The sequence below is a fragment of the Aotus nancymaae genome, unplaced genomic scaffold (assembly GCF_030222135.1).
Source record: "Aotus nancymaae isolate 86718 unplaced genomic scaffold, 86718_ANA_hifiasm-v0.15.2.pri h1tg000003l, whole genome shotgun sequence".
NCBI classification, from domain to species: Eukaryota; Metazoa; Chordata; class Mammalia; order Primates; family Aotidae; genus Aotus; species Aotus nancymaae.
In genome coordinates this window covers 42757911-42782635 of record NW_026988414.1, presented here as the reverse complement: position 1 = coordinate 42782635, position 24725 = coordinate 42757911, and the positions used below count along the sequence as shown (strand labels likewise).

The 24725-nt window shown below is 36.0% G+C and overlaps 1 long non-coding RNA gene across 3 annotated transcripts; it reads left to right on the top strand.

The window, feature by feature from the left end:
* Positions 1 to 1152: 1152 nt before the first annotated feature.
* On the top strand, positions 1153 to 23665 carry LOC105718788 (uncharacterized). 3 transcript variants are annotated; one of them, XR_010344196.1, is made up of 5 exons: positions 1153 to 2077; positions 8581 to 8733; positions 14852 to 14957; positions 16442 to 16563; positions 23163 to 23665. It is a non-coding gene; the product is annotated as an uncharacterized LOC105718788 (long non-coding RNA). The 3 variants fall into 3 exon arrangements; XR_010344195.1 differs by lacking the exons at positions 16442 to 16563; positions 23163 to 23665 and adding an exon at positions 7494 to 7623 and having other exon boundaries at positions 14852 to 15587; XR_001107831.2 differs by lacking the exons at positions 16442 to 16563; positions 23163 to 23665 and having other exon boundaries at positions 14852 to 15587.
* The last annotated feature ends 1060 nt before the right edge of the window (positions 23666 to 24725 follow it).

The window sequence follows — 24725 nt, the reverse complement described above, 5'->3', positions numbered from 1 at the left end:
TCAAGCCTCACTAGTTAGCTGATTGCAGGCAGGCGGTTCCTGGCTGCATGCCCTTAAGTCCGTGGGGCCACCTCTCCGTTCTTGCCCTGTCTGGCGTTTCGACTCCCTGGCTGTTTTCTTGAGGCCAGTTACACTCCCTTGGCACCCAGCGAGAGGTCACCAGACTAAAGATTAGCCTGGTTCCCATCGCCACTCCCCAGGGGCCACCTCCGCCCCTTCTGTAGGGGAGAATTGAAGTGGCTGCAGCAGCTCACTAGGGAGCTGAGGGACTCCCCGAGGTACTTCGAATAGAGGGGCCTACACATCGCTTCGTAGACATAATCCCCTCTCATACCACCTTTCCTGCCCACTGCCTCCGTAACATTTCCTCTAAGGAGCTCCCGAAACTCACTTAGATGTTTTTAAAATGATTTTCTTAGGGAATTGTAATGCTTAGCTTTTGGAACTGGGTTAATTTAGGGTCTACGCTTATATTGTAAACTGGACGGTAGCAGGTGAAAGGCTCAGCTGGAGAAAGGGGAGGGATTAGAAGTCTGGAGACCCAACCCCTTTAGCAGCCATTTCCAAGGTTTTGCACCAGGAGTAGCTGTCCGGGTCTCTGGCTAGCTTCTGTCCCAACTTCGTTTTCTTCCCTCGACGGCCAGGAGGAATCACTGGGTGCAGCACCGCTGGGGCGCCCCAGGCAGGAGACGCATTGCTCTTAGAAGCGCCCCGGGTCATCCACAACTCCCGCGAAAGGAGCTTCCCAGAAGAAGTTCGCATTACCTGGAATAGGCCTGCGCTGCAGGAATTAATTGCTTACAGAAAGTAAACTTTTGCCCATTGTTTTTTGTGCTTTTTTTTTTTTTTAACTAAGATTTGCATTTGTGCTCCGCGCAGTCTCTATTCCAATAGAGCAGTACCATGCCTTTCAAGTGTGGGACAGACTGAAGATTGCTGAGGATTTCTCCCCTCTGGGGCTTCGCGAATACCTATGGCTTGGGACCTGCTAGCGGAAAACGCGAAGTTGTCCAGCTTGGAGATGGCGCCAGGTTCCTTTGCTCTGGCGCCGGGTGCACCGCTCTGCCACCCACCGCCAATGTCTCCATCGAGAATCTCCTCTGAATCAAAGGAGCTCTTGAATGTTCCTCTTCAAGTCTGAAGGCGGTTGACTTTGCCGGGAACCGAGTACGTGAGCGACAAACATGGAGTCACAGAAGTGAACATTTAATACAAAAGATGAATCTTGTAGGATGACCTCTAGCAAGTAGCGCCACTCACAGCTCTGAAATCGATCCAGAGTATTCCACGGTGAGCGTTGCGGCTCCCAGGGGCTCCGGACCGGTAACTTCAGGCACAAGTCTGAATTTCAGGGATGAACCTGGTTGGATTCTGTTTGAGCCGACTCTAGCGGAGGCACTGACAGGAGCTGTGGGTTTAGGGGTGATGGATCCATGGAGGCTGCCACTTGGAGCGAGCAGACAGTTGGCGATACCCTCCCACTAACTTGCTCAGCTGCTCAAGGCTGCTCACAGACCCACGCGTAAGGATTTAGAGTGTGTATCCAACGCCCAGACTTAACTTCTGGTGCAATTAAGAGAAGAGCTTGAAGCTAAACCGCGCAGCTTGCATGAAGAAGTGAATAATGAATTCCGTGGTGAGATGCTAAGGAATAAAAAGAGTCATTTTATTTGCGTGCGTATTAGTTTGCCAGGAGTGAGTTTTTTGGTTTGATTTCCTAAAATGTATCTTTGACGCTGACTCTTTTGCAGCCTTTCAAGAGGGGGATGTTCGGCAGTGTTTTGGAACCTGGTATGAATCTATACGTTGTCTGCTTGCCACAACGTTTGATGCTTCTTCGAGTTCTAATTCTCATTCCTAATTATTAAATGACTGTTCCTGATAATGAAGTGGGAATAAGAATTAAAATATTCCCAACAAAAGGCCATCTTTAACTTATGAGTTCTGATTGTATCAGCCTCCAATTACCAATAAAATATTCTGGCAGACTATTAAGACATGAATTGCAGAGCTGTAATCAAGAGACTCACTTGGTTCAAGAAAATTCAGAATTTAGAGCAGCCTCTTCTCCAAAAAGGTTCTGGCTTGAAATTTCTTTCTTAGTTGTTGTTGGTATGCAGGCCACTGTCTGCAACTAAAGTTTCTCTTTAAAATAAACTTAGATTATTCACACATTCATTAACTTTAATGCCTGAAGGGTGCCTTACAGTGGTAGGAAATGTTGTAGAAAGTCATGTACCAGACATAGCGAAGTCTTTTTTTACTTGCTTTGAGTTTTTGATGTATTTGTAGGCAGTCGTGGTAATCCACAGCGTAATATTCTTGACATTTAAGTACCTTTAAAAAAAAAAAGAGCACCTGTAGATTTCTGTTTCCTGTTCAAAAAACGGATAGGGATCACCCTTTTCCCCCTTGCCTTTTACACTTTGCTTTTATGGGGGAAAATATTTAACAAACATGGACAGCAAACCTCAGGATCAGAGGATATATCCACTCTTGGTACCCTTAGATCTATCTATGGAATTGAGAATAAACTATTGAGATTCAAAGGTACTGTCAGATCCAAGAGCCTTATTTCACCACCAAATTAAAATAACTACAGCATTGTTCCAGTGTTGTCTATGTCTTTATATTCTCTAATAACTGAATTTGAAATATATGCTATCTCTTCTGATGGAAATATCTTGATCCTTTTCCCTCCTTAAGATAATTTCTCTACAAACTGCCATTTTCAGAACACTTTTTACTTCTCTAGAGCATAGCATTCAATCTTTTGGTGTATTGTTTTTTTACCATAGATAAAAGCTATTTTTTCTTTGCTGGTATGCCTTTGCTACTATACTGTGAGCTCTTAGAGGAGGTATGTTGTCATATACATTGTTGTTCCCCAGCATCTATACAGAATCTAGTACAGAGTAAAATAGATGCATATGATGATGATAATGATGATGATGAAAGCTACCATGTGTTAAGTAATGACTATATAATGTGATTTATATACATTATATCAGTTGATCCTGTTCACAACCTGCCTACCTAAATTTTATGTCCTCAAATTACAGGGAGAGTGAGACTTATGTGATTTACCTAAGGTGACAAATCTATTTTGTCACAACTGAGTTAGTATGGAACCTATACAGTATCCATCTGACCCTGAAGCGTGCACCATTCATGATTTTGCTCTATTCAAATAGATGGGTCCCCACATATTCAATTATTCAAGGCTAAAAGGAATTTATATATTTATAATGCTAAAAAAAAGGAATATGGCAAATTTAAAAATGAGTTCCTTACCTCTCATGCAATCAAGTCAATATCTGTTTGAGTGTCAAAACACTGGAAGAGTCTACTTCTCTTATTGGGCTAAAATAGGAGAGTCTCTTCTTGGCATTATTATCATGGGAATGACAACTGCTGAGTTACAAGTTTCCTTTGAGAGAGCGGAATCGGGCCATTGGGAATTTTATGGATATAGAAAACTTTAATTGTTTATTTCCATGTTGATGTTCTTATGTAAAACAGAGAGGATGCATATTATAAAATCTCAGTTATGTAAGATGAATAAATTCTACAGACCTATTGTACAATAGTGTTCCTATAGTTAACCATACTGCATTATAAACTTACAAATGTGTTAAGAGGACAGATCTCATGTTGACGTATTGCAGCAATTTAAAAAATAATAAAAATAAAAGTCTCAGAACACAGACAACACTGAATATAGAATGAATGGCATAGGAACCTGCCATAGAGATGTGTTATAGTTGTCAATTTCAACAGCTCATATTATAAAACGTCTTTTAAACCTTGGATCATTACAGTACAAATACAGAATATCCGTATCATGGAAGACTAAGCTGATATGGAAAAGAATGAAGAAATTCTCCTTAATTGGTATAAAAAGTTCTCCATGATATTTTTAGGTGAAAATTCTAAGGTAAAGCAAAGTGTTTTCTCCAAAAATTAATAAAATTGGTTGGGGTCATGGTGTAAGTGGGCAGATGGTATCAAGGATAGAGGTTAGACTTTTTATGTTCTTTTGATTTTGGAGCCATGTGTAAGTTTTACCTTATAAAATGAAAGGGTGCCTTTGAGGGGCTGCATGGAAAGAAGAGTATAACAGATGTATCTCGTCCTTTTGCTTTAAAAAAGTGTTCTTTGTTGTTGTTTTTTAAAAAGATAAGTGAAAGTTGTGAAATAACCTGGCCTGCAATACATTTGCTCATTTACTCCTTTCACCAGGGAGAGACCTTAAGGGAAAGAAGCAAAAAGGAGTTTCTTAGTTCAGTTCGGATTACCATAACAAAATACCATCGCAGGGGTAGCTTAAATAGTAGGAATGTATTTCTCACAGTTCTGGAGTTCTGTGAGAAACATTTTTCACAGTTCTTAGAAGGCCAAGATTAAGATGCCAGCCAATTTGGTTCTTGGTGATGGCTCTTTTCCTAGCTTGCAAACAGCTGCTTTCTAACTATGTCCTCACATGGCCTTTTCTCAGTGTGTGTTAGGGGGAAGAGAGTAAAAGAGAGATATATTTAATCTAATGCACAGTTTATAGCTCAACTAATCCTATCATGAAGGGCCCCACTTGCATGACCTGTATAACCCTAATTACTTCGCAAAGGTTTCATCTCTACACATCACCACATTAGATGTTAGAGCTTCAACACATGAATTTGGAGTGGGAAGAAGGCACAACGTTGAGTCCATAACAAGGGAGCAGGTCTAATCTCTTGTCAATTCTACCTCCCCTGGGGAAATAAACTAATGATATTTGTTAGAAGGAAGAGGGATGTCTTTGTGCCTTAGTAGGATATCTGACTAAGCATTACCTATGATAGATAGAAGCAGAGTTTATAAGGCATGGCTTCCTGGAGAACGGCATATAGTGTGTCCAGTGCTGGGGTATAAATTGGAGATGTTTTGTAATTGAAGCATTAGCCACTGTGTGAAGAACTATGCAGGCCTCACTTGGAGGCTTTGTCTATTCTGGGCTAGAGGGATGTGACTTTTACAGGAAAGAAAGACCTGGAGGGCAATTATTTTGAACCTTTTGATAATCCTTTTGTTTGTACCCTTGAAACTACTTAGTTTAGGCTAATACTGCTTATGATCTCTAATTCATGTTAGTCTGATTTGAAAAATTCATTCTTGAGAAATAGCTCAAAAAATGACTTAATTCAAATAGTAAGCAAATTAAATGATACCTTTTATGTATCAGAAATATTCCAGGATCACTAGATTTATTTATTCACTTAATCCTAACAACAAACCCAATGATAATTGTTATCTTCATTTTATAGATGAAGAAACAGTCACAGAAAAGCCAAGTAGCCTTGCCAAGGTCACATAGCTGCTTCAGTGGTACAGCCAGGGTTTAAACCATGACTGTCTAACATTTGATCACAGCTTTTTAACCTATACTAGAAGGTTCTGTATTAACCATAAGCCCTGTTAGAACAGGGACTTGGATTTACTGTTCATCACAGGCTCACCAGGCCAAAAGTGGTACATGGAACCTGACTGGATATAAACCATGAATAGTGGTGAGACAACTGAGTATCCCAGTGTGCCACACACTGTGCTATTTGCATTATATATGTCACCTTATTTAACTTTCTTTCTCTCTCTCTTTTTTTTTTTTTTTGAGAAATAGCCTCACCGTGTTGCCCAGGCTGGAGTGTAGTGTTGCCATCTCAACTCACTGCAAATTTTGCCTCCTGGGTTCAAGTGATTCTCCTGCTTCAGCCTCTCAAGTAGCTGGGATTACAGAAACCCACCACCGTGCCTAGCTAATTTTTGTATTTTTGGGAGAGATGGGATTTCACCATGTTGGCCAGTCTGGTCTCAAACTCCTAACCTCATGTGATCCACATGCCTCGGCCTCCAAAAGTGCTAGGATTACACACATGAACTACCATGCTCAACCTTTTATAGAATTTTCAAAACAACTCCATGACTTTTATTATTATTCTGCTAATTGTCAACATGAAGTTAATTGTTTCCTCAAAGTGTCACAGTGGTTCAGTACAGAAACAGAATCTCAACCCAGTACCATTATGCCACACTGCTTTTAACCTAAACTATTATTTTATACGATAATATTGTGTTGTAACTAAGTCACTTGCTTACATTATGTCATTATTCTAGTGTTCAAAACACATGCTACAACAAAATAAACAGAGATCAAACATGGAGTTGGAATAAATATTTTCCTAAGCAGTTGGAGTGTTTTGCTGAAGAAACTACTTAAGTGCCAGTGATTTACCACTTGCCATCCTCCTAATATAAATGGGTGCCCTGGTGACTATTTCTGATATTTTTTTGACAAGACAGAAAATCAGACAAGGTAACATGGTCAGGGAAAGAATCATAAATGTTCCTTTCTTTTTATAACAACTTTGACCCATTTGATTTCTTACAAAAAAAAAAAAGTGGTGCTTGTTTTCAACTCTCTCTTCCTTTGTTAGTCAGTGGATTCATAAGCCATCCTATAAAATTTCAAAATGCCATTCTTTATTGCACGTTATAAAAATGAAACAACCAATAGAAAGCTTTTACTTCTACCTCAGTTCAAATTTTCCTTTTCCTTAAATCTTAAACATAAGGCAGTGCTTGGAATGGCAGTTGAAAGATGACACGAGCTATCACCTAGGGGCCGGCTACTGATGAATTCACATATCAGGCCAAGGAGTTTAAAATTCACCTTGATGATAATGGGCAGTTTATAAGCAATTTATCTCCTGATTCATGAATCTCTGTGTCATGGTTAATCTTCAGTCTTTGGAATTAGACCTCCTGGATTTGAATTCTGGCTCTGAGACTTGCTAGTTGTTTGAACTCCAAAGAAAATCAAGAGGACTTATAGAAGCACATAGGAGGGCCCTCTGAATCATTTTAGGGGACATACAAACAGAGGGGAAACATCAGACAGGGTAGTTCCAGGACTACTACCCAGAGGAAAATATTCTAAGCAGAATTGCAAAGGAAGACTTTTCAGAAGGCTGAATATGCAAACAAATAGGTTGAAAGCTATGCACAGTTTTCAAAAATGAGATAGGAGCAGGGGGTGGCGGAAAAAGAGAAGAGACAGAAAGAGAATTTGTTATTGTGGTAACTGCAGACAGATGTTTGAGCTAAAGTTTAAGCAATTACTAACTTCCAGTACCTAAGAATGTAACTATATTAAAAGAGACTTTAAAGAAGTGATTAAGTAAATGATTAAGTAAAAAGGAAGCTATTAGGTAAGTCTAAAGCCAATGTGCCTGATGTCCTCATGAAAAGAAGAGAATAGGACACACAGAGAGACACTAGAGTTGCCTGTGTCCAAAAGGTAGACCATGTGAAGAAGCAGGAAGAGAGCAGCCAAGTCAAACAGAGAGACCTCAGGAGGAAACAACCCTGCTGACACTTTGGAATTAGACTTCTGGTCTCCTGAACTGTGAGAAAGTAAATTTATGTTGCTTAATTAACCCACTCTGTGTTTATGACAGCTCTAGCAAAACTAAGAAGGGAAAACCAACTAATAGATGGGATTGGAGAAGTCAGCTTGAATCTTGGTGTGACATCAATAAGCTCATTCTCATAAGATCATGTCAGAGGAAGAAGAATGAAGAAGGAAAGGCAAGGATAATTAGCAATTAAAGATTTTTCCTAAACTAAGACAGTGAGCATAGGCATGGAAAGAGAGAGAGAAATTCTGGAGAGACAGGGAAGATGGAAACCACATAATTTATAGATGGATTTCAGAGTAACAGTGGTGTGGGAGAAGTATCGAAATAAAAAATAGTATCCTTTTACAAACAAGAAAAAGGTAAAGAAAGGATCCTTTCTGTTATATATTGCTGGTGGATAGTTAGATGATTTAATCAGAGTTGGGATGACAAATACAAATGAACACATAAAACAGTCAAAACAAATATTAAATACCAATGTAGGAAAACAATATAACATGTGTCTTAAAGCAGTATGCAATTAGATACAAATGCTTGTTTAACAAACTAGGCCTATAAACATGGAGAAATGGGATTTCCTAAACTGGAATGAAAAAAGAATTCCTGAAGGTTGAAGCTGCTTTTGTAAGAATGTAATGTTTGAGAATGTGAGGGTGAATTAACAAAGAGAGAAAATCAGTGAAATGAACTAAGAGTTGTGAGGTTGAATATATACAGAGAGAGAAAATTAGTAAAATGAACCAAGATTTGTGAGGTTGAATGGAGAGAAAGGGAGAAAGTGAATAAAATGAACCAAAATATTGTGGGAGTATATAAAGGATATTTGTGCACTGGAAGCAAAACAGGTTGGACAAACAGATTAGTAGAAAAATATAGCTGGAAGTGGTTTCAAAACTAAATTTGAAAGAGATTGTAGAGTCTTGAATTCTGACTTGCATGTGGGGTTTTAATTATCTTAATTATATTGGGGGTAGGATACAGTTGTCAGTAAATTTGTGACTTGCACACTATAGTACTTTATTTCTCTTGTAGGAAAGAAGTCTAGAAATGAGCAGTTTAGGGGTTATATTGTGTCATTTCAAGATTGTCCTATGCTGTTCTGCTCCATGTGGCTTCCATTCCCCAGGTCATTTTGTGATCCAAGAATTCAGCAGAAACGCCAATCATCAAAAAGAATAAGTTGAAAGAGTGAAAAGGCAACCTCAAGGATGTCCCACACAATACTTCTGCTAACGTATCTTCACCCAGATTTTAAACATTTGGCCATGAAAACTGTAAGGTAGGCTGGGAAACTGTTCTTTTTTAGTCCTGTGGCAATATGCCCAGCTGATAAGTGGAGATCTCTTATTGAGAGCTGAAGAGAAAATGAATGTTCAAGGCAAAGGCTATCCATACTCTGCTACTGGTTATTTTTGGTTTAAATCCATTTTCTTAAAAGAATTATTTGTGTCTTATTATTGTTGTTTAGTTTCTCTGGATACTAGATGTTTTTACTTTTTATGTCCTTTTATTTCAAATTATAAACCTTTTTCTTCTCAATAAAACTTGATCTTACCTAAATAGTACCAAATATTACTGTATAGAATATTTTGGTTTTGCATGCTTTTGACTTTGCATGTGTAATTTTTACACACATAAATATAAAAAATACATTTTAAAATGTTTTCATGCATACAATATAATTATATGAACAATGTAACCTGATGTCTGAAATAATGAAATCTTCATGTGACAATGTCACTTAAAATAGTCAACAATAGTACAAAGTAGCACAAAAGTAAACTTTTGTCACCTTGAGGATTTATAGCTTCGAAAATATTTTAACCAGTAAAAAATTCTGTAATTTCCTTTTACATATTCCTGCACTCACAGACTTATATCTCTTAATAGAATATAATTCTGAAGAAATTGTTGCTAAAATTCTATTCTAAAGCCATCAACATTACATAAAACATCAGTGAATTTCATTGTTAAACTGAATGTTGTATAACATGCTTCAACCCTCTTTCAGTTGACACTAGGATTTTGCAGCTTTACAGACATCAGGAAGACAAAGTATAGCTTCTGTTCCAAGAACTATACTGACTGTTAGATGAATGTGAGTCTTTCTGAAGGAGTGCCAACTCACAAATGTTCTTAGTGGGGAGATAAAGCAACATCATGATGGATTCAGTTGCTGACTGTGTTGACTCAAGAAAGCAATGACCCACTTACCCAAACAGGAAATTTTTGGAAGAAAAAAAAGAGTACATGGTAGAATTTTAGTTAATGCATTTTATTTATGTTTCTGGGATACAAGCTTTCTTGTGTGTTATTATTTATTAATTTATTTAAGTAGATACTAGTTTTTGTTGTATAAGCAATAGATATGGAGAGGGTCTTACTTGCTTGAATCTCCTGCTCAAGTTGGTCAACACCACCATACAGACCATTTCTTGTCCCTTGTTTCTCAATAGATTTCAAATTGTTGAATTGCAATGTAATCCACAAAGTCTTAAATGGTAGGTGACCTTAGTGGCATTATGATTTGCTCTTTCTTTCTTTCATCAAAATAATAGTAAGACAACTTGGCCCTTCTTCTAACAGTGCTCGTATTATTTCCATCAGGAATTGGTTGTGGGATATGAGAGAGAAGGTGAGTGGTTGACTATGTGAAATAAAGAACAGTATAAATTATCCAGAAATTAATTAACAGTAATTATTTTTATTTACTTTTATTTTTTATTTATTGAGATGGAGTTTTGCTCTTGTTGCCTAGGCTGGAGTGCAGTGGTGCTATCTCGGCTCACTGCAATCTCCGCCTCCTGGGTTCAAGTGCTTCTCTTGCCTCAGCTTCCTGAGTATCTGGGATTAAGGTGCCCATCACCATGATAGCTATTTTTTGTATTTTTAGTAGAGATGGGGTTTCACCATATTGACCAGCCTGGTCTCAAACTCCTGGCCTCTGGTGATCTGCTCACCACTGCCTCCCAAAGTGCTGGGACTACAGGCATGAGTCACCATGTCCGGCCGACTGTAATTATTTTTTAGAGTTCTTAAATTATATGTATTTAAGGTATTCAATTCAATGTTTTGACATACATATCCATAGTGAAATTACTACTCCCAAATAAAATAACATATTCATCTCCTTATATACTTACGTAGTTACCATATATATGATAACTATGGGAGAGTGGGTAGAAGTAGGAGGGAGATAGGGAGATGTTGGTCAAAGGGTACAAAGGGTACAAAATTGTAGTTATGTCAGATGAAAAGACAGCTAATTCTTAAGCAAGGTTATATGGTATTTTGCTTCTCTGACAGGAATATCAGAGAAGGAAATATATAGCATAAACAACATATTAATTTACATGCTTGATCTAGATAATTTAACACAATATCATATCTTTTCATTATTGTACATTTACACACATGCAGAAACACAAAATTTTATTAATACCAACCATTGGCTCTTAACAGAGCTCATCATTGTTCTATGAATTGCCCACTTTTTAAAAAATATAATTACGTAAGTTTTTCTAAGAATGTAACAAGCAGCATAAACCTATGACTCATAATGAAAGCTGGGATCTTGAAAATAATATATATCTAACCATATGTCCTCTCATCCTTTAATTAATCTATCTTCCATTCTTCTTCCAACATTTTCTTAAATCCTGTGTTCATCATTTATTTCCTTTTTGTATTGTTTTCCTATAACTATCTGTTCTAAAAGATAGTTTTATTTATTCATTAAATTTTACATGTAGTGTTATATTGTGTATACGCTGAATGATAGTTGTTTGTTAAACTGCTCTCATGTGAATATGACAATTCATCTACTATCCCATGATGGACACTTAGGTGACTTCTACATTTTTTAATATTGTGAATAATTCTGTTATGAACATTTTTGCATATGTCCCATGCTGTACATGTACAAATAGAAGAGCTGGATCATAGAGGATATGCTTCTTCGACAATAGAAGGAAATTTTGAATTCCTTTTGAAAGTGTTTGTACAAATTTACATTTCTAATAGCAATGTATAAAATAGCATGTGGATATACAACATCTCCAATATGAGGTTATTTTCAGATATTTTTATTTTTGTAATCAAAAAGGTACAAAATGGTAAGTTAATGTGGGATTTATGTATATGTTTGTGAACAATTATGATTCTCAACATCTCTATATGTTTGTTAGTCATTCTTATTCCGTCTTCTGTGATGTGCCAGCACATGATTCTTGCCCATTTTCTAGTGGGTTGTTTGTGCCCCTATTGATTTGTAGGAGTTCTCTATATATTCTTAGATCTGATTCTTTTTTGTCAGTACAAACACAAAATTTTCCCATGTGTAATTCATCTCACCTGTTAATTTACCCTTCTTCTCATTAATCTTTTGTTAACCTGAAATGATCATAATAAATGATCCAAACGCCAAAGGGAACTAAACCACTAAATGGGACAACTGCCACTCTTTTATCAGTATTAACAAAACCAATGCCACATCAAATACTGTGGTATTTTATATTTCATTTACCTAAGAGATAATTTAAAAAAAAGATTAGTGCTGTAATAACTAGAAATCAATCATTGCCAGCTGCCAACTCAAGCAGGAAACATGAGTAAATGCTCAAAATTTTCATGATTGGATCCATAGTTTAAGAATATAGCCATTATTACACTAACTCAAATGATGACAACTTTGCTCCAAATAAAACATCTTTGGAAAAGAGCTATGTTTATTACTTCAATAATACAGCAGACTATTGCCTCTATCACTGCTTGTTATGATTAATTATATCTCCTGCAGTACCGCAACTATGTACAGCAAAATTTGTAAACATTTATAAGATTGTGCCATTTATCTTAACCATAGAAATATAAAAGACAATATGTTGAGTTTCTATTTGAATGTAGAAATGTAATCTATGCTATCTTAAATCTTTTTCCTGGGCCAATAAAGCTTTGGCTTTTTTGAGAACTAGTCTAAAAAAATAGTGTACTAGGCCGGGCGCGGTGGCTCACGCCTATAATCCCAGCACTTTGGGAGGCCGAGGCGGGTGGATCACGAGGTCAAGAGATTGAGACCATCCTGGTCAACATGGTGAAACCCTGTCTCTACTAAAAATACAAAAAAAAAAAAAATTAGCTGGGCATGGTGGCGTGTGCCTGTAGTCCCAGCTACTCGGGAGGCTGAGGCAGGAGAATTGCTTGAATCAAGGAGGCGGAGATTGCGATGAGCCGAGATCACACCATTGCCCTCCAGCCTGGGTTACAAGAGTGAAACTCCGAGTCAAAAAAAAAAAAAAAAAAAAGTGTACTAGGATTCTATCCCCCAAGAATCAATTGTTGGTACATTTTAAGAAAACCTCAGATATACTACCCCCATCTTGCCTTTCCTGCCTAAGATCTCTTTTTCTATCTTCATGTGTCATGGTTTAATACTTACCTAAATAAGCAGTAATATCAACTTCTCATAAAATTTTCATTCTGTAATATAGATAATATTAGGATTTGGATTAATTTTATTTATTCAATGCCTTAAGATTTTAGGAAGTAGTTTATACATAGATATCAACAAAAGTAAATTTAAAAAACATAATAAGAAGGAAGATAATTTGCTACATAAATTCCAAGTTCTTACATAAAAATTCAAAATTAGCAAACAGATTTCTCTAGCTTTAATGCTTATGGTTCACTTAACTTAAGGAGTACTTCCTAACTCATAAAGAAAAGGGTTAATTTCTTCTTATTCTACCTTTGTTTTTTTGTTTAACTGTAATAACTTGTAATACCTATGCTTCATTTTTTTAATGTATTCAGTGAAAAACTTTTTCTTTCTTTTTGTTTGAAAGTAACATGCTTCCCTATAGGAATGTAAATGCAAAAATATTTTCTTCAGATGTTCCTGCCTCTCCTGGCAGAGTTGAGCATGCTCACCACTGAGTTACTTCTGTATCTTAAGTAGGCATCTATTGTTATTCTTACAATTTACTTTCAGAATGTACTTGCTTAAATGTCTAGTTCTTAGATTAGACTGACTCTTGAACTCCGTAAGGGCAGGGATAGTAATACATACATATTTGTTTCTCCAGTTCCATTTTTAATGATTTCTAATACCATTCAAAGTGGGAAGACCTCCCTTCAATGGTCATACTTTATAATTATTTCTTACTTTTGCATTATTTATTGTGTATATGTTAAATCAACAAAATGGCAGAGCCTAAAAATTATGTTTGTTTTTTTTTTTTTTTTTTTTGAGATGGAGTTTCGCGACCGTTACCCAGGCTGGAGTGCAATGGCGCGATCTCGGCTCACCGCAACCTCCACCTCCTGGGTTCAGGCAATTCTCCTGCCTCAGCCTCCTGAGTAGCTGGGATTACAGGCACGCGCCACCATGCCCAGCTAATTTTTTGTATTTTTAGTAGAGACAGGGTTTCACCATGTTGACCAGGATGGTCTCGATCTCTTGACCTCGTGATCCACCCGCCTCGGCCTCCCAAAGTGCTGGGATTACAGGCGTGAGCCACCGCGCCCGGCCCAAATTATGGTATATTTAATTAGATAGACCACTGCTAGTGCTCTTACACATTTAGTGGGACAGAATGAGGTTTCGTAGGCAGAGTTTATCAAAACTTTAGTAGAATTTGTGTGCAATAAACCTATTTTGCTTATAATTGACCCTGTCAAAATCTGAATAGTTAAAGTAATCAGTTTCTTCTTTATTTAAAAGTGTTCATTTATCTGTTCTCTTTTTGCAACACTTTAATTATAACCCGCTTCTAATTGCCTTTTCACTTCTCTTTAGCTGTGTGGGTGCCTTCTACCATCGGTATAGCTACATGCAGCAATTCAGCTTCAGTTGTAAAGGGATCTTAATTTGTTAGTTCATGAATTACATTATCAAAGCACTTGTAAATATGACTTCAAGACTATCTTTGGAGAACTCTGAGAAATCATAGAGGACCTGTGAGAGATTAAAAATGAAAATTAGCAAATGGTTTGCTTTGTCAAAAGGCAGGAAGGATGAACCTTGAGAAATACAAGTTAGTTAAGAGAAAACTCAACCATGGGAAAAAAATAGACATTTTTTATGTAATGATTTTTAAGAAAATTTAGAAAGTATAGTCACTAATAATCAACATATATTATCTAAGAATGTGAACATACACATAGTAAATAGGAGAAAGCCTGGTATATCAGGTGAGAACATAATAAAGGTATATTTTACTTTCAAAAGTAATTCAAATGACCTCCTTTGCGATAAGATGGTGACATTTTGTTTGCATGCAAACTAGTGGTATCAGAATACTCAATGCATTTTTGTTAATAACTTACTATTAAATTGATGAGAGGGCACCAGTAAATTGACATAATTTTTTTTTTCTTTGGCTTTCCTTTTTATTCAGATTGCATCAATGCCAAGGATCAAAACATATAAAGGATTCAGATGACACAAAGCTGGGAGACATTGCCAATAAAAACAAAGATAGAATCCAGAATGAAAATCATTTGGTAATCTCTTCACTCCTATCGAAATTCAACAGGAATTTAAAGCCCAGCCTGTATGCTAAAAACAACAAATACATAGAGAAGAAATACATTGGCAACTCTTTCACTGGAGGGGACATCTGTGTTTATACTGATTGATGATGTGATAAGGTTACAATGCATTTAATATAGCTTTAAAGTGTTTTAAAAGAAAAAACGGATTCAGGTTTACATGAAGTAATAGATACAGAAAATATGCTGCTACTCAGAACATATCTGAATTGTTTTGTTAAATTATCTGTTATATTTTTGGATGTATACTGTTAATATCTGTCTCTGCAGAGGAAGCTAGCCAGCATTACATGAGAATCTAAATATCATTTCATATGTGGAAGAGTTGAAGAGTCTCTTTCACCATTACAAATTATATGATACATGCACTAACTTTCTGAAATATGAATATGTGAAGATTCCATGGTGTAATAAAAGTTAATAAAAATGAAAGTTTCTTTACTGTAGGACAACTCAATTTTTGATGAAGTGCTTAATGATATTTTAAGGTGTTGATATAATGAAATATTTTCCCATATTATTGAACCATGGAATTCCGCTGAACTTTTTTCTTTTTAAACTCTGGTCAAAAAAAAAAAAAAATACACTGTAAGAGGAAATGATTGTTATAGAGGAAGTAACAAATTTGTTCTATGCCCCTTTTCAAAGGGACAACCAGGCAATTTTAGGTTCAATATAAGAAAAATAAAAGATATCTTTACAATTGTATTCGAGAAGAGTGAATGACTACCTACAGGTAGGATGTAAGGAGACTCCACATGCAGCTGAGATTAGGTGAGATGAACTTTGAAGTTAATGTCCAAACTTTCAAAGTAATAAACTTGGCTCCAGAAAGCACTACCTACTGCCATCTGTAAAAGAGACCTCCAGAGATACTGTGATCCTAGATTTCAGAAGTCCTCAAGACCTGTGAATCCTTCTTCCAGAATATACATTGAAAGAGGCTAATTGTCCTTGCTTTCATTATGACCCCATACTGTGTTACTGAGATAGGAATAACAGGGTGGTTGCAGGAGATTAGAAAATGTCAGGCAGCAGTTTCACATGACTAGTAAAATAGCTTGTTGAAATACCTGCAGAAACTTTGTGCTGATAAGACCCTAAAAACTCAGGATGTGAACCAAGCTGGGTAAGATCAACTGGACTGAAGATGGTGTTGGATTTGACCTAGACTTCACCTAGAACCTCCTTACACAAATCACACAGCCACCAGCGCCCTGACAGTTCCAAGAATACCCATATTTGGTATAAAAATGAGTGGCACTATGGTGCCACTTTTTTCCAATTTTCCAATTATTTTCATGGATATTCCACACCTTGGTTAAAGAAACTCATAAAGATAGCAACCCCTAAACCTCTTGAGCATGCCTCTCTTGAGTATACCCACACTCCCTTTTCTTTTTCTTTCTTTCTTTCTTTCTTTTTTTTTTTTTGAGATGGGGATTCGTTCTTCTTGGCCAGACTGGAGTGCAATGCCTGATCTCCACTCGCTGCAACATCCGCCTCCCGGGTTCAAGTGATTCTCCTGCCTCAGTCTCTGGAATTACTGGGATTACAGGTTTGTGCCCCCAACCCTGGTTAATTTTGTATTTTTAGTAGAGACAGGGTTTCACCATGTTGGTCAGGCTGGTCTCAAACTCCTGACCTTAGGTGTTCCACCCATCTCAGCCTCCCAAACTGCTGGAAATACAGGCGTGAGCAACCGCACCTGGCCCCTTTTCTTGAGTGTGCACTTTTCCCTTTGCCGTGTTTTTACTTTCACAATTTACCAACTCATCCTTGAATTCATTCTTATGAAAGTGACAAGAGCCTGGACACTAGCTGTGGTGAAGGTCCCACTGGCATTTGGGGAACTCCCCTGACCCACCAGTATCATTGCTATTACTTCTCTTTAGAGTCTATCAGTGTCATTCTAACTGCTCGTAAGTTTCCATTCTTGGCTTGCCTTCCTTCTCTGCTTCCCACTGCACTCTATTCTTTCTACACACAATAGCTAGAGTAAATTTTGAAAACTTTAAAACAGATTACACTATTATCTTACACTAACCTCTTGCTATACTGGCCTTATTCTGTTTCTGGATCTTGTTAGGTTCTTATTACTCTGCCTGGAGTAAATCACCCCAGAATGTTCTAATGTCTTTACTTCATTCAGATCTATGTCTAAATGTCACCTCTCCAAAAAGGCCTTTCTGGTCTACTCCATAAATAGTAAACTTGCCTTTTTGCAAACTTCCCTACATTCCCCACTCCCAAGCCCAGGTCATTCTCTATTATTGCATTTTGCTTTCTTTTAAAAACATGTATTTGCCATGTTTTTCTTCTTTCTCCTACAACGAAATCAAAGCTCAAAAGAGCAGAGAACTTGTTGTCATTTTATTTATTTATCTTAGGACAGTACCTTGCAGAACAAAATGCTAAATATTCCCTTTTTTTTCCCCAACAAGTAAGTATACAAAAGCATAGATCATTTTCTAAAATGTAATTGAGTTAGTAATATTTTTCCATAACTATAAAACTACCAAAATGACACTATGTTACAGCCAAATTAAAATTGCTGTCATTAAGCTAAAACAAAAATATGTGTTCTTCAAGTCATTTTAAAGTAGCCTATATAGCATGTTATTTTTTTTTAAAAATTGGTTCAGAATATAAAAGAGGCTGTTATTTACAACCCACATTGCAACAAGTTGCTAAGGTAACTACAGTATGGCTAAAGCATTTCATCACTTTAATAATTGTATAGATTTTCAGTAAGCAGCACACAGGACATATTAAGTAAGATGTATCATTGTGTAAATTACTTTAGAAACCGAGCTGCATAGCACATATTTACAGAAGGTGCTTTTCAAGGACATTACCTCATAAGGATGAAAAACTAAACATGCCTAAATATTAATAAATATGCCATTCATAATACAAAGTTATTTTCAAATGCTTATCGTCACAGTTTCATAAATTGAACAATGTACAAATTAATAATTTGATCTAGAATTTTGCCTAATGCACTATGTCAAGGCTAAAAACCCTCAAAGTGTCATTGTGAAGACTTCTTTAGATTTTCTTACTAAAAACAAAAAAGCTTTCATGCATTATTACCTAAGTGGTAGTTATCATTATAAACCAAACTCTATATACACAAGAAAACTGGATGAAGGTACTTAGGTCAGTACTTTCCTTAGAGAATCTCACTACCTCAAAATAGAGTCAGTAACAAAGTTCAGGGGTATTATTCCCAGGTCTGTGTTCTTAATCAGTATGATATTCTGTCTCTCTTTTATATACTTTCTTTACTAGAAACTCAGGATACAAATTGCTATTTTCTTTAGAATGTAAGTTGTTAGAGATTCTGGAACTTTCCTGGATGTGGAGTCAATATAACAGTCAATATGATGAAGTAAGTCCACACTGCACTATGAATAGAGGAAGGGGAGAGGTCAGAAAAACTCTAGCAAAAGGCATTTTATGACATTAGCATCTTCTAGAAGTCCTGGTATTTGCATTGCCTGAGATCAGGTTTCCCTTGCCTTTTGAGAATTGACTTGACAGCAGTTAGCGTCCAGTTGCTTAAGATCCATGCGCTAGCGATGTCAGTGCTCAGTCAGTTGAAAATATAGAAAGCATATGTCCCTAACAGGCCTCACATCATCAAATGCAGATGAGAAGTAAACAGTGCCGCATGTGTGCTCTGCCCAAGAATTTCTAAATCTGAGTTTGAGTTAATAGATTCCCAAGGAGACCAGGAACAATCACCTGGGAAGCTCAAGTTAAGGACTTAGATCATCAATCTTCCTTTCCAATTTTTTTTCAAAGAATTGATTAAAACAACAACAAGCAACAGCAGCATTTATCTTAATTATGGTAACTAAATGCAGGGTTTGGACAAATGTGATACTTAGATATCTATATACTAAGGGTGAAAGTTCTTAAAGTGACTAGTGGTTAGTCTTTTACTTAGTTCATTTGAACTGATACTAGATTTCTCAATGATAATTCATTGCATATTTAAAAATATAAAAGGAAAGCAAGCACAGGCTTTTGATTCCAAATGAAAAACTTCTGGAGCTCACTTCTAGAAAGCAATTTTGTAGTTGTTAATGTTCCTCCAATATCTAAGGTATCTAAATAATATTAGCAATTATCTTTTGTCTAAATAGCACTTCACAATTTTCCAACACAGTGATATTCATTTTCTTACAGGATTTTCATAATTCTTAAAAGTAGTATTTTTAATTGACATTTTTACCCTGAAGAAAACAAACTCAAAGCCAAACTTGTTAGTGGAAAGGCTAAGACTGATCAGATTTTCTGACTGGCCTGCTTATGTGTCTCTGAAATTTCATTATAGTTTCAAAAATTACTTAAGCAGTTTCTTTTTAGCTAGAGACTTCAGCTGATTTAAGGGACAACTGAGTAATCAATTGATCTGTATTTGTTACATAAGATGCATCATAAATATAGCAGTCTAGTTACATTTAGTAATGAACAAGTAGCAATGGATTAAGGAAAAATGGAGTCTCACCTCAGTAACTAAACCATGCAACTTTCAGCCATTCATGGCCTCGGTATCCTTACCTGTAAAATAAAAAGGGAAAACCAAATGATGTCCAAAACCATCAATAGTCTACTTTAAAAATTAGGATGTAAATCATTGTACTTGATTATTGAGAATATTGTACAATTTTTATATTATAATGTCTTTTAAGAGCAATTATGCTAGATATTTTTCTGGAAGCTGGAGATTTTTATTTTCCCGCAGAAGTTCTCTCATGTTATCAGAATTTCCAGGATTATAATAACAGAAGTAAATTGTTGCATAATTGTTTTGCATAATTGTATAGTGACAAGAATTGTTGTCTGCTATAGAGACTATAAATTCATAGGTTTCTTTGTGAGACATTTTTACATTTTGCAAACCTGGTTTGATTCACTGTATTTCTAGATATAAATGATTTGACTTTGGTGAAAGCAGAGACAGTTCAAGTAGAATATTAACTTTTTTGTTTTGGTTTTTCTTACTGACTAATGCAAAGTTTTGGTGACTCAGATTAGTCTGTAAAATAACATATTAGAGACAAATATGAAGACAAATATAAGAGGCATATATCCTTCATATGTCTTATGGCAGAGCACAAATGCTCATTTGAGTTTTGAAAATTTAATCAAAACAAATTGAACTAGACAATTCTGAAATATTCTATCAATTTAAGATTAAAAAATAAATTTCTAAGTGATGTCTATATATTCACCCATCCACCACCTACATATAGAACTTTCAACCATGCTATATCCACCTTGACAGTGTCAATATTTTATGTAAAATTTTAGGAAGAGCATACTTCATTCTCATGAGGAGTTTTGGAGAAGACTTATGAATTTTTTTTTTTAACTGTACTTTAGGTTCTGGGTTATATGTGCAGATCATGCAGTATTGTTGCATAGGTACATACATGGCAATGTGGTTTGCTGCCTCCATTCCCCCTGTCACCTTTATCTGGCATTTCTCCCCATGTTATCCCTCACTAATCTCCCCACCCCGTGCTGTCCCTCCTCTAGCACCCCCCAACAGACCCCAGTGTGTGATGCTCCACTCCCTGTATCCATGTGTTCTCATTGTTCAACACCCGCCTATGAATGAGAACATGTGGTGTTTGGTTTTCTGTTCTTGTGTCAGTTTGCTGAGAATGATGGTTTCCAGATTCATCCATGTCCCTACAGAAGACACGAACTCATCATTTTTATGGCTGCATAGTATTCCATGGTGTATATGTGCCACATTTTCCTTGTCCAGTCTATCATTAATGGGCATTTGGGTTGGTTCCAGGTCTTTACTATTGTAAACAGTGCCACAATGAACATACATGTGCATGTGTCTTTATAATAAAATGATTTCTAATCCTTTGAGTATATACTGAGTAATGGGGTTGCTGGGTCAAATGGAATCTCTATTTCTAGGTCCTTGAGGAATCGCCACACTGTCTTCCACAATGGTTGAACTAATTTACACTCCTACCAACAGTGTAGGTGTTCCTATTTCTTGATATCCTCTCAAGCGTCTGTTGTCTCCAGATTTTTTTAATGATCGCCATTCTAACTGGCTTGAGATGGTATCTCAATGTGGTTTCGATTCGCATTTCTCTAATGTCCAGTGATGATGAGCATTTTTTCATATGTTTGAAAGCCTACTAGTTTTATGTATTTTGTGACACTTTGGCATAATATTGTCGAACAGGAAGGATAATGCCAACCATTAGCAAAAAAAATTGACTAATTTCTTTGTATGCCTAGAATCACATGTTTAAATAACATAATGTATGTAGGAAATGATTGTATTATAGTGGAAAGAACACTGGACATGAAGATAGAAATCCTAAATTTGCTGTCATGTGTACATTTTATGAATTTCCTTTATAGTCTTATATAAGGAATATTATATACGACTCACAAGTCTGTTCTGTGTATTAAATAGGAAAAGAGTTAACCCTTATACAAGACAAAGCTGTCAACAAATACTGAGTATTGTTCTTAATACAGATACAAGTATAAATAAGACATATGAACCTCCTAAAAAACTTCTGTTTGCATAAAAAAAATTCAAATGCTATTGAACCTCCTCATCTGTATCTATTTCCATAGGATGGATGGTTCTGCAAGTAGAGGAAGATAAGCATCTTGATATTGTCTCATAAGTCCCAAAGATAGAAAAGTCTCCACGGCTTTGGTTTTCATTATAGAATTGTATATACATAAAACTTTTCTTCTTAAAGTATTGAACACCAACCAATATTGCGTTAAATGAGAGAATTCTGAGCTCATGATCAAGTTGATACAGAATATGTTTAGCACTATGCCAGGAAAAATCAACAATAATATAAAACTAATTTGTAGCAACTGCAGGTGTTCATGGTATTCTTACTATAGCCAATCCCAAGCTACCAACTTGCCATCAATGAAAGTGCAGTTGGGAAGGAAAAAGTTGGGAGAGATGATGAACAATCAGTTATCCAAGCCAGTGCAACCTGGCTCCAGCAAACACCTGACTGGCAGGCCACTTATATTTGTTTTGGCATCTAGTTAGTTTAAGCAAATACAAGAAGAATCTTGGAGGTGCTTATACCTTGCTTTTATTTATATTAGTTTCTATTATATTTAATGCAAATCAGAAAGGTCACCTATTTTGTCACTTATATTTTACAGAGAAACGGAAACATTTAACACTACCAAGTTAAAAAAGTTTTGAGTTTAAAACATACTTCTCTTTCCTATTTTCTCTGTTCCCAGAAAAATAGCAAGAAATGATTTGACTGTAATTCTAGTTTCAGGATTGCTCAGAAAAGAAGGCAACAAATGATAGAAGACTGGCTCATTTTCACTGTAGATTCTTTATTGAGGAAAGTTAATTCTCAATGGGCTATGTCAGCAACTGCATGAAATAACATAGAGCGAGACACAAGAACAACATCAGGCAGTATACATCTCACTCTGTTGCCCAGGCTGGAGTGCAATGGCACAATCTCAGCTCACTGCAACCACTGCCCCCAGGCTCAAGTGATCCTCTGAGGCAGTATATCTTGTTACTTCCCAAAGCCTGTAAATATGATCCATATTAATGTCACTGTTATCAGTGAGGTCTAATATCTTTCTTTATAAGATAAATGTTGTATCTCCTGATAGTGATATTAAAATAAATAATGAAATCAACATCATAACAATTATATTTGGTGTATAAGACACTGAAACAACAAGAGAATTAAGGTTTAAAGAACACTTTGAACAAATATTTTAGGTAGCACTTGCAATTCTGATCAAGGAATCTCAATTTCATAGCAAAATACCTATTAGTGTAGCTGGAGTTTCATGACATGTGGTGTGCTGGCCAAAACACTGGACTAGGAGAAAATAAATTCATTTCTAAGGCTGGTTCTAACGCTGCCACCAATAGTCTGTGTGATTAGATCATGACTAGTCTCTTTGTGCCTTTCTCCTATTGTAAAATGGCAGAGAGTGAGTTTGACACATTCAAGTAGTCTTTCCAATGCAATACTTCCTGAATTTATGAATCATGGTGTTTACTTATAAATTTCCTTCTTTGCAGCTGAAATTAAAATTTTTGGATTTGTAAATATACATTTTAAGTTGTATTTTTTTTTTTTTTTGCAGTGCCCCAACTGGCAATATGTTGGAATTCGTGTAAATGCCTAAACTACATGGATGAACTATTAAATTACATAACCCTTACTTGGTTCCAGGATAAAGTTTCCATCCAATGCACTGTTTTTACCTAACTACTAATTACTAAAAAGAAAGAAGTCCTGATTTTAAATAGATAATTCAGTGAAACCTTCTGCTATAAGCTGAATTGTGTCTCCCACAAATTCATATGTGAAGCCCTAACCTCCAATGTTATAGTATTTGGAGAAACGGCGTGTGAGAACATGATAAAGGTTAAATGAAGTTGTAAGGGTGAGGCCCTAATTCTACAGGGCTTGTGCCCTTATAAGAAAAGAAAGAAACATCAGAGTTCTCTCCTTTCATCATTTGATGACACAGTGAGAAAGCGGTTTTTTGTAAGCAAGGAAGAGAGCACTCATCAGAAACCAAATAAGCGAGCACTGTGATCTTGGACTTGCCAGCCTCTGGAAATGTGACAGAATAAATCTGTATTTTTTAAATCACTCAGTCTACGGTATTTTGTGATGACAGATTGAGCTAACTAATGCACTTTCCTTTAATTTTTTTCATTTTCAACATTATGAGGCCTGTTTTACTTTTCCAATTATTTTAATAATTAAACTTCCATTTTATTGTTTATAGTCCTTATAGTTTTCTATTTGTACTTTTAAAATGAATTTAGTCAGGAAAAATATACATTCTACATATTTCTTTCTTCTTTATTCCCTTATGAAGCGTTATCATGTTCACTTATTCTATCTGCCTATCTGCTAAATTTTCTTTTTTTCTCTTCTCTTAATTTTTCTTCCTCACTTCCCTAATTCAGATTCGTTTATGTTTTCCTAACTGGACTCTCTCAACAGCCCCCAATTTTTGCTTCAAAATGGCCCTACAATGAGCTTCTTCACATCTACATTTTTTGATTAAAATTTTTCAATGGTTCCTGGACACCCATAAGATAAAAATCTCAAACTTCTGCACGGATCTTTAGATCCTTCATGATCAGCTGTTGCTTCTTATCTTTGCTTATGTTGTTGCCTTTCTTTGGAATATTTTTCTACAATTATTTACACATCAAACAGTTCCATATCCCTCAAATAATAATATCAAACACTTACTGCTATGTGTTAGACATTGTCTTAAGTATTTTATGTGTATCAATCTATGTATTTAATCTCACATAGAAACTCATGAGGGGTTTTGTAATAACTATTCTTACAACTACTGTATAACTTATACTTATACTTCTTATACTTATAACTTATACTTCTTATACTAATGTATTACTATTTTTATCTGAGTTTCTTTCATTCAGAGTACTGAGTGTCATAAAGATTAGTAACTTGGCCCATCACACAGCTAGTAAGTGGTAGAGCTGAGAATACAACCTAAGCTGTGGAAAATAAGAATACAGGCTTTTCTAACCTTAAGGCATACTGCCTCTCTGAATACAAATGTCATTCATTTACTTTGTGAAGTCTTCTCTAAATTTACCAGAAAATCTCTGATGATTTTTTTCTTTTGTGCCTCACTGCACGTTACTCTACTTTA